The sequence below is a fragment of the Malania oleifera genome, chromosome 8 (assembly GCF_029873635.1).
Source record: "Malania oleifera isolate guangnan ecotype guangnan chromosome 8, ASM2987363v1, whole genome shotgun sequence".
NCBI lineage: Eukaryota > Viridiplantae > Streptophyta > Magnoliopsida > Santalales > Ximeniaceae > Malania > Malania oleifera.
The window spans coordinates 5,751,870-5,766,403 of record NC_080424.1 but is presented as its reverse complement, the minus strand read 5'-3'; the positions used below and the strand labels follow the sequence as shown (position 1 = coordinate 5,766,403).

Genomic DNA, 14,534 nt, shown 5'->3' with positions numbered 1-14,534 from the left:
CCTTTACTGAAAAGTGTCAAGAAAATCAAGGATCATAAAGGGGTCCCTTTCAACTAGCCTAGAATGCCAACTAGAGATCATAGCAATCCAATGTTCCATGACACTTCGAATGGGAGAGATAATCCCTTGAAAAGCTCTTCTATTCCTTTCTCTTCACTTGGCTTAGAAAATAGCAAGGGGAATGAGGGAGGGAGAGCTTCTCCCTTATTAGATTGATCCCTTTCCAAGCCCACAGTTCACCTCCCACTGTACCTGCAGTGATCCATTTCTGATTTACAATGGAGATGGATTGGTTCCACAATTTCTTCGTCCAAGAACAATGCAGGAGTATGTGATCATCCGTTTCCTCCTGCTCCAAGCATAAAAAGCATCTATTGACAAGAGGGAGGTTTTTTTTTTTAATTTTTTGGATGACAGTTTGAAGTAAGGATTTTTTCAAGAGTAGCTTCTCATGTGTAAAAGGCAACCTTTCAAGGGGCTGTCGTTTTCCAAATCAGCTTCCATGGGAAGTTGGTGCTGCTCCCAGCCTAAGAAACAAGGTGTTTATAGAAAGAGCTGACAGTGAAGTTCCCATCTTTCTTCAAAACCCATTTGGGCTCATCAGAACTGGCCTGACAATGAGACTCATAGAGACTGCTGAAAATATCTGTAAAAATATAAAGTCCCAATCAAAAGAATATCTATTCAAAGGAATATCCCAAACAATCCCTTGATTGGTGAACTCCAAGTATTGGCTAATAAGGGCATCTTTGTTGTTCGCAAGTCTGAAAATGGAAGGGAAAGAGGAGCTGAGTTGTGAATTACCACATCAAATATCATGCCAGAAGAAAATATCAGCTCCATTCCCCACAAGGAAATAGATGAGGGAGAAGAAATTCTCCGATCCCCTTTTGATATATCTCCAAACACCTGTACCATGCGCTTCCTTCGAAACTTTAGAGGTCCAACCATTATCATAGAGACCATTCTTGACAGCAGTGACATTCCTCCAGAGGTGATTTTTCTCAGTCATGAATCTCTTAAGCCATTTCCCCAGAAAGGCCTTACCACTCCCCATTTAACAAGATGTTTGAAAACCTCACCTGTGTTCCCCCAAAGGAATCTTTAAAACTTTGCTCCTAAAGGCAGGCCAAGCTCTTAGTCCTTAAATTGATTTTTAGTGTGTTTGGATCCTCTTTTTCAGATTACTAATATTGTTTAGTAAGGGTAATAAATTTTATGTTTGTTATAAAAACCACTATCTATAGAAAATTTATATATATTTTCACTTTTCATTAATCGTATGTGTGATAAATTAATTAATGAAACAAAATATGATATGCACCACATTAATCTATGGGGCACATAAGACATACAGTAATTAAACAAGTTATATTAATAAACCAAAGCTTTAAAATTATAATATTATAATCATAAAATTTATCATTAAATAAAGTATTCACAACTTGAATGAGGCAAAAGTTAGAAAAGAAAATAAGGTTGAAATTAAAAACAATGAAAAGAAAAGAAATATCAAATTTCTAATACTATCAAAATAAATATTTTCTTTTAGCAAAACAATATTCATGGAAAATTTTTAATTAATGCATATCTTGTGAATCTTACAAAAAACAAATAATTTGTTGCCGTTATCATCCTCATTGTAACCTGCCCCTTCTTAACATAGCATATTGTGATTGATTTATGAAAGGGAAAATGAGTAGAAAAAGGTAATTTTTGCCATAACAGTCTTTAAGTGGCTGTGTAATGGCTGTAGTGGCTGTTATGTAACAGTAGCTACTGCTCTGATTTTTATTCCCATTGATTTAGCAGTGTGTAATGGTATCACGAACACTGAATCGGTTACACAATGGTTGCACTCACTATTTAAAACCAAGACAAGATGAGAGAAAATTGGTTAAGATGATTTAGATATGGTCATGAGAGTAGAGAGCAATGAATGTGCCAATCACAAGGGTGGTTTAGTTGATGTGGAAGGCACTGTTAGGACATGAGAAACACCAGAACTTTGACAGGTTTATGTGGGTTGAGGAATCTCCCATTGAAGGATGCCATCTTGTCCGGGTTGGCTCAGGGGATAACTGGTCATTTGGCTATATTTTTCTTTTTCTTTTTCTCTTTCCTGCAGTGATTGGGAGGATGGATTTCCAAACTTTCTCGAGAGATTCTGTATAGATTGGTGTCTTGATCATTTCCCCATTGTGTTTTGAGCATATTGTACGTCACTTTGGTAGAGAGACTTGGAATGAATGGTCATTGAGGTGCAGTAGGGTTTATGTTTATGAAGAAGTTGAGTACCTCAAACAAGTTCTGAAGAAATGGAATTTAGCAGTTTTTTAGGGATGTAAAGAGTTATGAAAACTTGATTTTGCGTGTGATTAAGTGCTTGGATCAGAAAAAAGAAATTTACGTTAGCATGGCATCAAGGGGATTTCATCCTGTGGTACAAAACATCAACCACTCTGTAGAGTGTTGCAAACATCAAGGATTACATTAAAATCATTAACAATTTGCCCACTATGCCAGCAGGAAACAACAGCAATCCATTGCTCTTTGCAAATCTGAAGCGGAGCAGCTGTATCTTTGAAGGCTTTCTTATTTCTTTCTTCCCAAGCACACCAAAATATGGTGAGAGGAATGAGGTTCAAAGCCTCACTTCTCCTTGGTGGCTCTGATGTCTTTCCAAGCCCAAATCTCCCTTCTGGAATTTGCAGTAACCCACTGATATCCAGTTAAAGATAGAACCATATTCCACCAGTTTTTTGTCAGGGGGAGTGGAAAAGAATGTGGTTGACTGATTCTGCATCAGCCATACAAAGAAAACACCTATTTATGATTGTAAGTTCCCTTCTCTGCAGATTGTTGAGGGTTAAAATATTTCCATGTGTGGACTCCCAAACAAAAAAGGCAACCTTTGAAGGGGCTGCTGTCCTCCAAATGGAATCCAATGGGAGTAATTACAATTTGTCTCTGTTGAGGAGAGATTCTTGTAGAAAGATTCAACAGTGACAACACCATTTTTGTCCAAAGCCCATTTTGGTTCATTGGGGATGTTTTGGAAGTGGAAACTATAGAGATTTATGCAAAAGTGAGCGAGTGCATGAAGTTCCCATTCTGCCAAATTTCTAGTAAAAGGAATATTCCAAAAAATTCCCTGATCAGTGATTTGGAGATGATGACTGATAAGGGCATTTTTGTCACAAGCTAAGCTGTAGACGGGAGGAAAGGCAGCTCTAAGATTACTGTTCTCATGCTACACATCATGCCAGAAGCAAGGAAGTTAGAAGTTGGTGGTAAAAGATGAGATTTAAGTGAGTTAGGGATGGTGATTGTAGTTTTAGATTTTTCGTAGCTTGGCCAATGGGGATAGGAGAAAAAATATGATTTAGGGAATTGGAGTCTAGTGCAGATGATGTTATTTGAGATCCTAGCTTTATTTGATGTTATCTTTTTATTTAAAGATCTTTATTCAGAGCTAGATTGTTTTAAACCTAGGATTGAGGGTATGGACTGGATTCTTGTATCTAATGAGGTGTCCTGGCTGGAAAAAGGTGAAGATCATTGTATTTGGGGTAGAGAGGGATGAGGCTCCTTGATTGAAGGCTTTAATGCTCGTTTTTTTTTTCCCAACAATTGCTGGGATGTGGTTAGGTTTGAGTTGTTGAAGGTTTTTCATGAATTCTGTTTGAATAGGGTTGTCGTTGAGAATGTTATTTCCAATTTTATCACTTTGGTGCAAAAAAAGTAGCCCTTCCATTAAGGTGAAGGATTTTAAGCCCATTAGCTTGGTGACTGGTGTTGGAAAGATTATTGCAACATTCCTTGTTCAAGGCTTAAGTTTAGTTTTGGTTGATACTGTTTCTTATTCTTAGATTGCTTTTTATGAGTTGGGCAAAGTTTGGATGTTGTTTTTGTGGCTAATGGGGTGGTGGAGGTGCATAGGGGGGAGAATAATTATGTTGCTTAAGTTGGATTCTGAAAAATCTTGTGCTCCTGTTAGTTGGAGTTTCTTGGAAAATGTTTTAGTGAAGGGTTTTGGTGATTGCTGGAGGTCTTGGGATGAGGGTGTGATTGTCTGGTGCTTCTGTCTCTATCGTTATTAGTGGGGAACCTAGATGTAGTTAAGGTATTTGAGGGCTGTTAGGTAGAGGATCTTTTGTCTTTTTTTTCTATTTGTTCTTGCTTTCAATGCTTTAAGTAGCTTGATAGGCAGAGTTGTGATTGGAGGTTGTTGTGGAATCACTGCTATTATGTCACAATTCACAAATGATTGCCATTTTTTTTTGTCTCATCATAGAAATTCTTTCAGGACTATTCCTACTCTCTTTTACATTCTAAGAGGGTGTCTAAAATTAATATGGGAAAAAGTGTTATCACTGCCATTAATCTGCGTTTGACAGGACCTTCAGAACTTGCTTCTTTACCCTGATGTGGTTTTTTAGATTGGTTATTTAGGGGTTCGTCTGGGTGGAAACCCTCGGTTTTTGGTGTTTTGGAATCTTGTAGTGGTTAAAGTGTGCAAGTGTCTTAATGGTTATTTGAAGAGGCTTTGTTTTCTTTTGGTGGGTATATCACTTTAATTCAGGTTTGTTTAGGAATCTATTCAATGTTGTAGGTAAAGTAAAAAATAATATGTAGGGTTTTCTTTGATTGCATGTTGGGGAGTAAGGGGATCATTTGATTTGTAGGGAGGATGTTTGTAGGTCTAAGGCCAAGGGGAGTTTGGGACTTTGATATTTGGTGTTTGAACGCACAACTCTGATGAGTGTGTAGTTGTGGTAGTTTCTCTTGAAGGTTTATGTCTTTTGGCATAAAGCGGCTGATGGCTTTTGCATTCATTTTTGGGAGGATATTTGGGTGGAAGGTATCTCCTTTTCTACCCCTTTTCCGTGTCTTTATTGGCTCTCCACTGTTCATAATGCTCATATTTCTTTTTCATTTTAGCTAAAATAGGTTTAATTTCTTGGGATTTTCATTTTCATTGGAACCTTGGCCTCATCTGGAACTTGGAAAACATTAGGAAAGAAAAGGAAAATATGAAGAAATTTGTTGTTTCCTGTTTGGTTATCAAGGAAATTAGAAAATAAAATAATTTGTATAGCAAACTGAACAAACTTTTCTATTTAATTATCAAGAAAAGTGAGAAATAAAATAAAATATATAGAAAATTAATGAAGAAAATTTTGATCTTACGCAACATCAGTACTTTATTTTCCTGAATTTTAGTCATATTAGAACAACTTTTTTTATTTTTAGTAGTATTTGATATAGATAGAAAACACAGTGAAAAATGGATTTTATTCATATTTTCCTTTCCTCAAACAAAATCTTTGATTCAAACAAAGCGTCAATAATCTAGAGGTGAAAAAGCTTTCATCATTATTTCCTTTACTGGATGCTTTTGGAGGGACTTTTGGGGCTGGCTTTTGGATGGCTTAGAGTACTTTTCTTGTAAATCATTTTTTAATTATTTAGTCTCATCATTTTTTAATTATTTGGATGGATCAGGGTACTTTGGGGTTAGGTTGTTGCCCTGGTATGGTGTCAAATATGCAAGGGTTAGATTAGGAATTTGGAATATAGGGACACTTATGGGTAAAAACATGGAAATTGTGGACACAATGTTTAGAAGAAAAGTTAATATAATTTGCCTTCAAGAAACTAAGTGGGTGGGGAAGAAAGCTAGAGAAATTGATAAATCAAGATTTAAATTTTGGTATACTGGAAGAGTAAAACATAAGAGTGGGGTATGAATTATTGTACACAAAAACTTAGTTTTGTAGATGTAAATAGAGTAGGGGATAGAACTATAAAAATCAAGATGGTCTTAGACCAAGAGATAATAAATATCATTGCTTATGCTCCTCGAGTCGGTTTAGCAGAAAGAAAAGATGAAATATAACCAAGGTATATCTTTTGATCGGAGGTTGAATTGATCATCAGAAGAAGAATTAGGCCAATACCCTTATGCTCACATCCCAATTAACCCTCGAGAGGAATTTCTGCTTCTAAAATATTTTTCATACTGTGCCTAGTCCTCAAGTTATCTTAAGAGACAATTTTGGGAAGATATGAATAGTATTACACAAGGCATATCAAGGGCTAAGAAAATATTCATAGGAGCATATTTGAATAGATATGTTGGAAGGGATAATAAAGGTTATAAGGGGATACATGGAGGATATGGATAAAAAGAAAAAAGGGGGCAGCCCAGTGCACAAAGCTCCCGCGTATGCAGGGTCTAGGGAAGGGGTGGACCACAATGGGCCTATAGTACACAGCCTTACCTTGCATATGGGTCTATAGTACGCAGCCTTACATGAAGGATATGGATATGGAGACAAAAATGATCCTGGGGAGATCTTAGACTTCACTATGTCATATGATTTTATTACAATGAATACTTGCTTTAAGATGAGAGAAGAAATACTTAATAACCTTCAAAAGTGGACAAAATAAAAGTCAAATAGATTTTTTCCTTAACTAGGTGGGTAGATTGTTTATCATGTAAGAATTGTAAAATTATTCCTGGTGAATGCTTAACCACAAAACATAGAGTTTTATTGTTAGATATATGTATTAAAAAATGGAAGGGAAAGGATAAAGTAAACTAGTGTAAGAAAACTAGATGGCGGAACCTAAAAGGAGAAAATATAATAAAATTTAAGGATAAAATGATCAAAGATGGTGATTGAACTATAGAGGATGGTGTGGACACAAACACTTTTTGGAGAAGGATGGCTAGCTCTATCAAAAAGACAATAAAAGAAATTTTAGGTGAATCAAGAGGAAGATTCTCGAATAGCAAAGAAAGTTGGTGGTGGGATCAAGATGTCCAAAAAGCCGTAAAGACAAAAAGAATTTGGTATAAAACATGGCAATAATGTAGAAGCATGGATAACTTTGAAAAGTATAAAGAGGCGAGAAAAGATGCAAAAATGTCCGTGAGTTAAGCTACATAGATCATTTAATCATTTGTATGATAGATTTGATACAAAAGAAGGGGTAAGAGATATTATTAAACTTGCTAGAGCTAGAGAAAGAAAAGTAAGGACTAAGATAATGTAAAATGTATAAAAAGTGAGGATGATATTGTCTTGGTTAAGGAAGAAGACATAAAAGAAAGATAGTGAAGTTACCTTAGGAAGCTATTTCATGAAAAGCAAATGGAAGGCTTAAACTTAGAGTTGACAAATGAGGAAAAGACTAAAATATGAGATTTTATTTGCAAGATTAGAGTTAACAAAATCAGGTTTGCACCAAAAAAGATGAAAAATGGAAAAACAATAGGACTGGATAACATCCCAATTGAAGTTTGGAAAGGCTTAAGTGATAATGGAATTATATGGTTAACTAATTTATTTAACACAATTATAAAAACTAAGAAAATGCCAAATAAATATTCAAAATTGTAATAACAATCGTGGAATTAAATTTATGAGTCATATAATGAAACTGTGGGAAAGGGTAGTTGAATAGAAATTAAGGCTAGAAACGAAAGTCGTAGAAAATCAATTTGGTTTTATGCATGGGTGATCTACTACAGAAGCTATATATCTTTTAAGAAGATTAATGGAAAAGTGAAGGGAAAAGAAGAGGGATTTGCATATGGTATTTATTGACTTGAAGAAAAAGGATGATAGGGTACCCAGGGAAGTTCTATGGTGGGTTTTAGAAAAAAAAAGTGTATGTAGTAGGTATACTGATGTTATTAAGGGAATGTACAATGGAGTAATGACTAGCGTAAGGACTATAGATGGTGAGACTAGAGAATTTTAATCATAATAGGTGTACATCAAGGATCTTCTTTGAGCCCTTATCTTTTTGCTTTGGTAATGGATCAATTGACTAGGAGTATCCAAAATGAGATTCCATGGTGTATGTTGTTTGCAGATGATATTGTATTGATTGATAAACTTGGGGTGGAGTAGGGCTAAGTTAGAATTATGGACAGAAGCTTTAGAATCTGGAGACTTTAGGATGAGTAAAATAAGACAGAATATATGAAATGTAGTTTCAATAATAGTAGGAGGAATATTGAAGACAAAGCTAAACTTGTTGATGAAGAAATAAATAACACTAGTTGATTCTAATACCTTGGATCTATTTTGCAAGCTGAAGGAGAAGTTGAAGAGGATGTAATGCATAAAGTTAGAGCAGGTTGGGTAAAATGGTGAAGTGCTTTAAGTGTCCTTTGTGATCGTAGAATACCCTTAAAATTAAAAGGGAAGTTTTATAAGATGACTATAAGACTAGCTTTGCTATGTGGATCATATTGTTGGGAAACAACAAATCCAAAAGTAAAAGTTGCCAAGATGAGAATGCTTTGATGAGGGGTAAAATATTGAAAGATAAATTAAGTAATGGACATATTTGCGGTAAGTTAGACGTAGTTTTTGTAGAAGATAAGATAAGGGAGGGACGATTTAGATGGTTTGGGCACTTGCAACGTAGGCCACATAGTGCACCAATAAGGAAGAGTGAGTTACTTGCTGTGAGGGGCAATAGACCCAAAATATCTTGGAATGAGATAGTGAGTAAGGATTTAATAGCCCTTAATTTGTTAGAAGAGATTGTCCATGATCACATAAATTGGCCAAAAAGGATTCATGTAGCCGACCCCATCTAGTGGGACTTAAGACTTGTTTTTTTTGTTGGTTTCATCATGATATCATCTGTTTTGTTTTACCCTTACTTGGTAGGAGCAAGGACGCTTGCAGGCTATGGAAGTTTGATGTTTTTGCTGTTTTATGGGGGTGGTTTTGGTTCGAAGGAGGATGCACTCATATTTAATGGAAATAGTTGTACTTTACCGTTGCTTTGGGATAGAATTTGTTTGGCCTTCACTTTTGGTTTTTTTAAAGGGACTTGCTTTTCGAATTTCTAGTGACACTGACAAGCTTTATTGATTTGATGTTGTTTCTTGTTTTTCTTTTTTCCTTTTACATTACCATTTGTATTTTGCTCCACCATCTGTATTGTTTCCTTTATTTTCTTTTTACTTTTGGAGGATATATTATCCTTTGCTTTATATTTTCTTTCCTCTGGTGAAAATTTTCTTTTTTAGCCAAAAGAAGACTCACTTTCTTGGAAGGATCGTGTGTTGTGTATCTTGTTCTTGGTATTGGTCAACCTTAGCTGATAGATAGCCAAATTTTGCTTGTATGTATTTCGTTCCTTCAAGGTTTCTAGATCAAGTAGCCTTAGAGACCATCCTTGCTGAAGGAACTGGCACCTCAACCTGGATGACTACTGCTACTCCATAAACTCAAGAATGGAGTTGTCTTGGTAGGCCCCTCTTTGGTGGTATGCTATGTCCAGGGTAGGTGCATTATTGCTCCTTAGTAGGCCCCCCTTTGCCTCCACTTGTTCATTAATCATTACCCTTAGGGTAGTAGTAGTAGGGAGTGGGCCTTGCATGGTTGACATCATAAAAGGCGAGGAGCACTTTGTCTCATGAATTAAAGGGAGTAATATTGTTTAAAAGGTGTGTTTTGGGATTTCAAATGGACTGGTGATGTGTTGCTTAGTGAAATTCACAAATTCCAATCCTATCACCTTCTCTCTAATAGTATAGCCACCATCAACTTGGTGAAACATTTAGTGATGGACAAGATCCATGTATGCTTCGTGGATTGTGGGTTTTTGGGCCCTATCGGAACAAATGCCCAAATTCGAACAGGCTAGGCTATGGAGTTCAATGCTGGAATAAAAATGGCATTATTGTGGAGTTGGCAAGATAAATACTTCCTGGCATTATCAAAAGTCCCTTCCCTTTGTGGTAGGCAATAGTATTTAATATTAAGAAGCTGCTAGAAGAGTGCGCCCCTTTGAAGCATTGGTGGGAGAAAGACACCTTCAAAAGAGTCCAGGTGGTTGAGGTAGGGAGACCTAATTTCTGCTTTTCTCTTTCATTTTGTTTTTTCTTTTTTTTGGGGGGGGGGGGGGTTTCTAGGTTGGTGAGAAGGGCAAGAAAGGAAGGTTTTGTGAAAGGTTTTCAAGTGGGAAAGTCTAGCAGCACTGGGTCAGTGATTACCTATCTCCGTTTTTTGATAATGGTTTTCTATGGGGTTGTGGAGGAGCAAGTTTGGATAATTGGCATGTATACTTTTGTAGTTTGTAACTATGTTTGCTTTTGAGTTAATATTAGAAAAAATGAACTTATATATGTAGGCGGGGTGGAGAATGTGCAATTGATGGCAAACTATATGGGGTGTAAGTTTACCTCTCAAAAAAAAAAAAAAAAAAAAAAATTGGGGTTCAAGGTTGGGTCAAATAAGTGTGTATGCAAATGTTGAAAAATTTGAAAGAAAGCTGGCCAACTTGAAGTGACAGTATATTTTGAAAGGAGGCGTACTCACACTGGTCAAGAGCGTCCTTTTAATCATGCCAACCTATTTATTATCCTTTTTACCATCCCTCCTTTTCACAAGCTTGTTTAGGTTATTATGCTTGCCTTTGACTACTTGTCTTGTGTGCATGGGATGGGTAACCATCATGTGAATAGTGGTATAGGTTTTATTCATTGAGTGTGTCAATGCCTTTGTTTATAAAGGGAGAATAACTCCTCGGTCAGTTTTATGTTTTATGGAGCCAGGGCTAGAATAGTATAAAAAGTTGTTTAGGGGAGTGTGAGCGGTTATTGGTCATTGTAAAACTCACTAGCATTTGTAAATATTTTTAGTCTACTTGCCTCCCTTGCTAAACACATGTTGCATATGGAAGTGTTGTTAATGAATTACGTTGTTTTACTGTTTACCGTGTGATTCTCATTTCCTTACACCATTGCTTATTGCTTCTGCTTTGTATTCGATGAATGTGTTCTTGCGGTAAACCGCGGTATACTTTTGGCTGCCTAGTTAAATAAGAGTGCTTTATCTAGTGCACATGACCCTTCACAAGGTGTGAAGTGTTCTGCCTGTGATAGTTGGTACTAGAGCTTGGTTAATCGCTTTAGGAATTTAGCTGCCTTGTGGGATTAGGTGAAGCATTGGTAAGAAACCATGCGATTCAATACCGAGAGAATTGAGGTGCTAGAGGCGCATGTTAAGACAACCAACAATGTGGCCATGAAGATGGCTAAACTTGCTTAATGTGTTGATCTATTAGAGGGATCGTGATCGCAAAAGCATCAATATGGTTTATTGTAGAAATAACAGAGGACTTCCATGCTACGGTAGAAGCTTTATGGATCCAGTGTTGGGATCTTAATGCCAAGATGAACATGATGGTTTGTGCTATGAAAATTCCAACTCTATGAGGGTAGAGTATGGAAGAGCAAACGTGCCACAACCCCAATTGTGTCAGACTGCTCGTGAGGAGGCGAAAGTATCCATGGCGACAATATACCTGAGTGGTGACGCTAAGCTTTGTGTAATTGATTGTTGGAAAAACTTGAAGAGAGAGTTGAAGGCCCAATTCTTTTATGAGAATGTTGAGTAAAATGCTTGGCACAAATTGCAAGACCTCAAACACGCTAGTATAGTAAAGGAGTATGTGATTCAATTATCTGCTTTGATGTTAGATACTCGAGACATGTCTGAAATGGACAAGCTGATTTGTTTCTTAGAAGGTTCAAAACCATGGGCAAGGGTGGGGCTTCATTGATAGAGAGTTCAAGACTTGCCTACTGCAAAAGATGTTGCGGAATGCTTGAACTAACTATGCTGGAGAGAGTTCCACAATGTCCACAAAGAGTGGCACATTTGGAAATAGTGAGACATCTTTCAAGAAGGGCAAACCCAAAAGTGGAAAGCTGACACTGAGGCATCAACTTTAAAGGAAGTTTCTTCGGCTTGGTCTTTGAATACATCCATTGGTAAGGGTAAGTTGGCATGCTTCTTATGCTAAGACTTGCACAAAGTTACTTATTGTCCTTGCAAGTCATCCCTCAATGCTTTGCAAGCTTCCATTCTTGAGGGGTATAAGGAGATGATGAGGATAAGGAGGAAACCCCAAGGATGGGTGCTATGTGGTTACTTAATGCATTGGAGAGTTGGGCAAAAAAACCAAAAGTTACCCAAGTGAAAGAGCTGATGTTCATGGATTTGCTGATCCATGGGAAGAGAACCCGTACTATGGTGGATACTGGGGCTACCTATAACTTTGTTTCTTAGGCAGAAGCATAGAGACTCAACTTGAAATGGAGAATGACTTAAGACATATGAAAACATATAACTTTGTAGCTTAGCCTATTCTAGGAGTAGCCAAGCAAGTGACTATGAAGCTTTGACGGTAGGTGGGACATGCAAATTTCATGGCCGTGTCGATGGTTGATGCCCAAGTGATACTTGAATGGAATTCTTAAGGGAGATGAAGGCAGTATCGATGCCATTTGCTATTTCCCTTTTTTTGATGGGAGATCACCCATGCGTAGTGCAAGTCATTGCAAATAAAGGGGACAACAGGAAGTTCCTCCCAACCATGGTTTGAGATGGGGGTGAGTAGACATATCCCGTCAAATTGGTTGTGGATGAAAAGGTAGGCCAAGAGCCGTTGACTACTACCATCCAAGTTGTGTTAGACGAATACAAAGTTGCGATCTTGGATAAGTTACCGCACAACTTGCCTCTATGATAGACTGTGGAGCATGAGATCGAGTTGTTACCAGGGGTGAAGCCTTTTCCTGAAAGGCTGTATAGGATGGCGCCTTTAGAGTTAGTATGGTTAAGGAAGCAACTTGACGAGTTATTGGAAGCGGGCTGTATACGTCCTTTCAAAGCACTGTTTGGAGAAGCGGCGTTGTTCAAGAGGAAACATGATAGGACCATGCGGATGAGTGTGGAACACCATGTGCTTAATAAGCTGGCTGTGCACAAGAAGTATTCGATTCCACTAATTGCTAATTTGTTCGATCAACTAAGTCATGCCAAGTATTTCACTAAACTTTACTTGCGGTCAGACTTCCATCAGTTGAGGATAGTAGATAGTGATTAGCCGAAGATTACTTGCTTGGCATTGTATAGGGTGTACGAATTCATGGTGAATCCCTTCAGGTTGACGAATAGGCTAGTGATATCCTGCTTATGGATGAACTATGTGTTTCATGAGTACCTTGAAAAATTTGTTGTGGTATACTTATATGACATTATTGTCTAAAATTCCATTTTGGAGGAACATGAAGAGCATATAAGCTAGGTGTTCGACAAGTTAAAGGAGAACAACCTTTATGCGGAGAGAAGGAGAAGAAAAAAAGGGAGACAGAGAGACGTGCTCTTTTTCTCAAAGGAGCATTGAATTCCTTGATCATGTGATCAAGGTTGGAGAAGGTGAGACCTATTCAAGACTAGAAGACCCCAACGATAGTGAAGGAGTTGTGTTCCTTTCTTTGACTCACCAACTGTTATGGCAAGTTTGTGGAGGGTGCTCGAGGAGAACCACCTCATTGACAGAACTGTTGAAGAAAGGTTATAGGTGGAATTCGATGGAGGAGTGCTAGGGAACCTTTGACAACTTGAAGGATGCAATGATATGTGTACTTGCTTTTTCAAACATTATGAAGCCCTTTGAGGCACAACTAGATGTATTAGACCATGCCCTTGATGGAATCTTTTTACAGGATGGTCATCCTATTGGGTATGAGGGTTGTAAGCTTAATGAAACTGAGCGGAAGCAAACAACTCTAGAAGGGGATGGTAGCGGTGATACATTATCTTTGCGCGTGGCATCATTACCTATTTGGGTCGAAGTTTGTGGTGAAAACAGATAACTCAATTGTTAGTCACTTCTTTATACGACTTAAGTTATCATCCAAGTATGCATATTGGCAAGAATTCCTTGAAGAGTTTGATTTCTAATTCAAGTACAAGATGGGGTGGATGAACCTAGTTGTAGATGATTGAGCAAGAAGGCCGAGCTTGCGGCCTTACAATTGGTAACGCACTTGATTGTAAGTAATGTTATGATGACAATGCGGGAGTGCACTAAATAATTGAATATATACAACTAATGGTAATATACTATGATAATAATATTAACGGATAATAGTGCTAATAATAATACTATTATATTATTATTATTATTATTGTTGTTGTTGTTGTTAGTAATATACTATGATTATAATATTAACTGATAATTGTGCTAATAATAATACTATTATTATTATTATTATTAATTGATGGCAAAAGAAAATCTATTAAGAAAGTGAATGTACAATCATATTGCGGATGCTAAATCCTCAAAAATAGAGAAAAATGCAAAATAAAACTTAGGAAAAATTCTAATATCTTTCCAGAAATCTCCTCTTCAATCCCTTCTCATCATAGTTCATTGAACACTTCAAATTAGCTAGTTCTCTTGGACCCTTATTCACCTTTGTGTTTCCTCCTTCAAGCCTTCATTTACTCCTTGATCATACAACTTGAGGTCCAATTCATCCAACAAACATTGAGTTTCAATGTTTTCCCTAGAGATTTCTTGGACTGGAGTAGGTAGAATTCCATCATTAACCTTTTGTTCAACTTTATTAATCTCATCATCAAACATATTAATTCCCTCTAAGCCTTCTAGAGGAGACGATACATAAGAGAAATCCC

The 14,534-nt window shown here is 37.0% G+C and overlaps 1 protein-coding gene across 1 annotated transcript in view; it reads left to right on the top strand.

Annotated features, from left to right (window-relative positions):
* Positions 1 to 14,534, top strand: part of LOC131161651 (peptidyl-prolyl cis-trans isomerase CYP59) — a 70,708-nt gene that overhangs the window by 32,575 nt on the left and 23,599 nt on the right. The gene's annotated exons all lie outside the window — the stretch shown is intronic.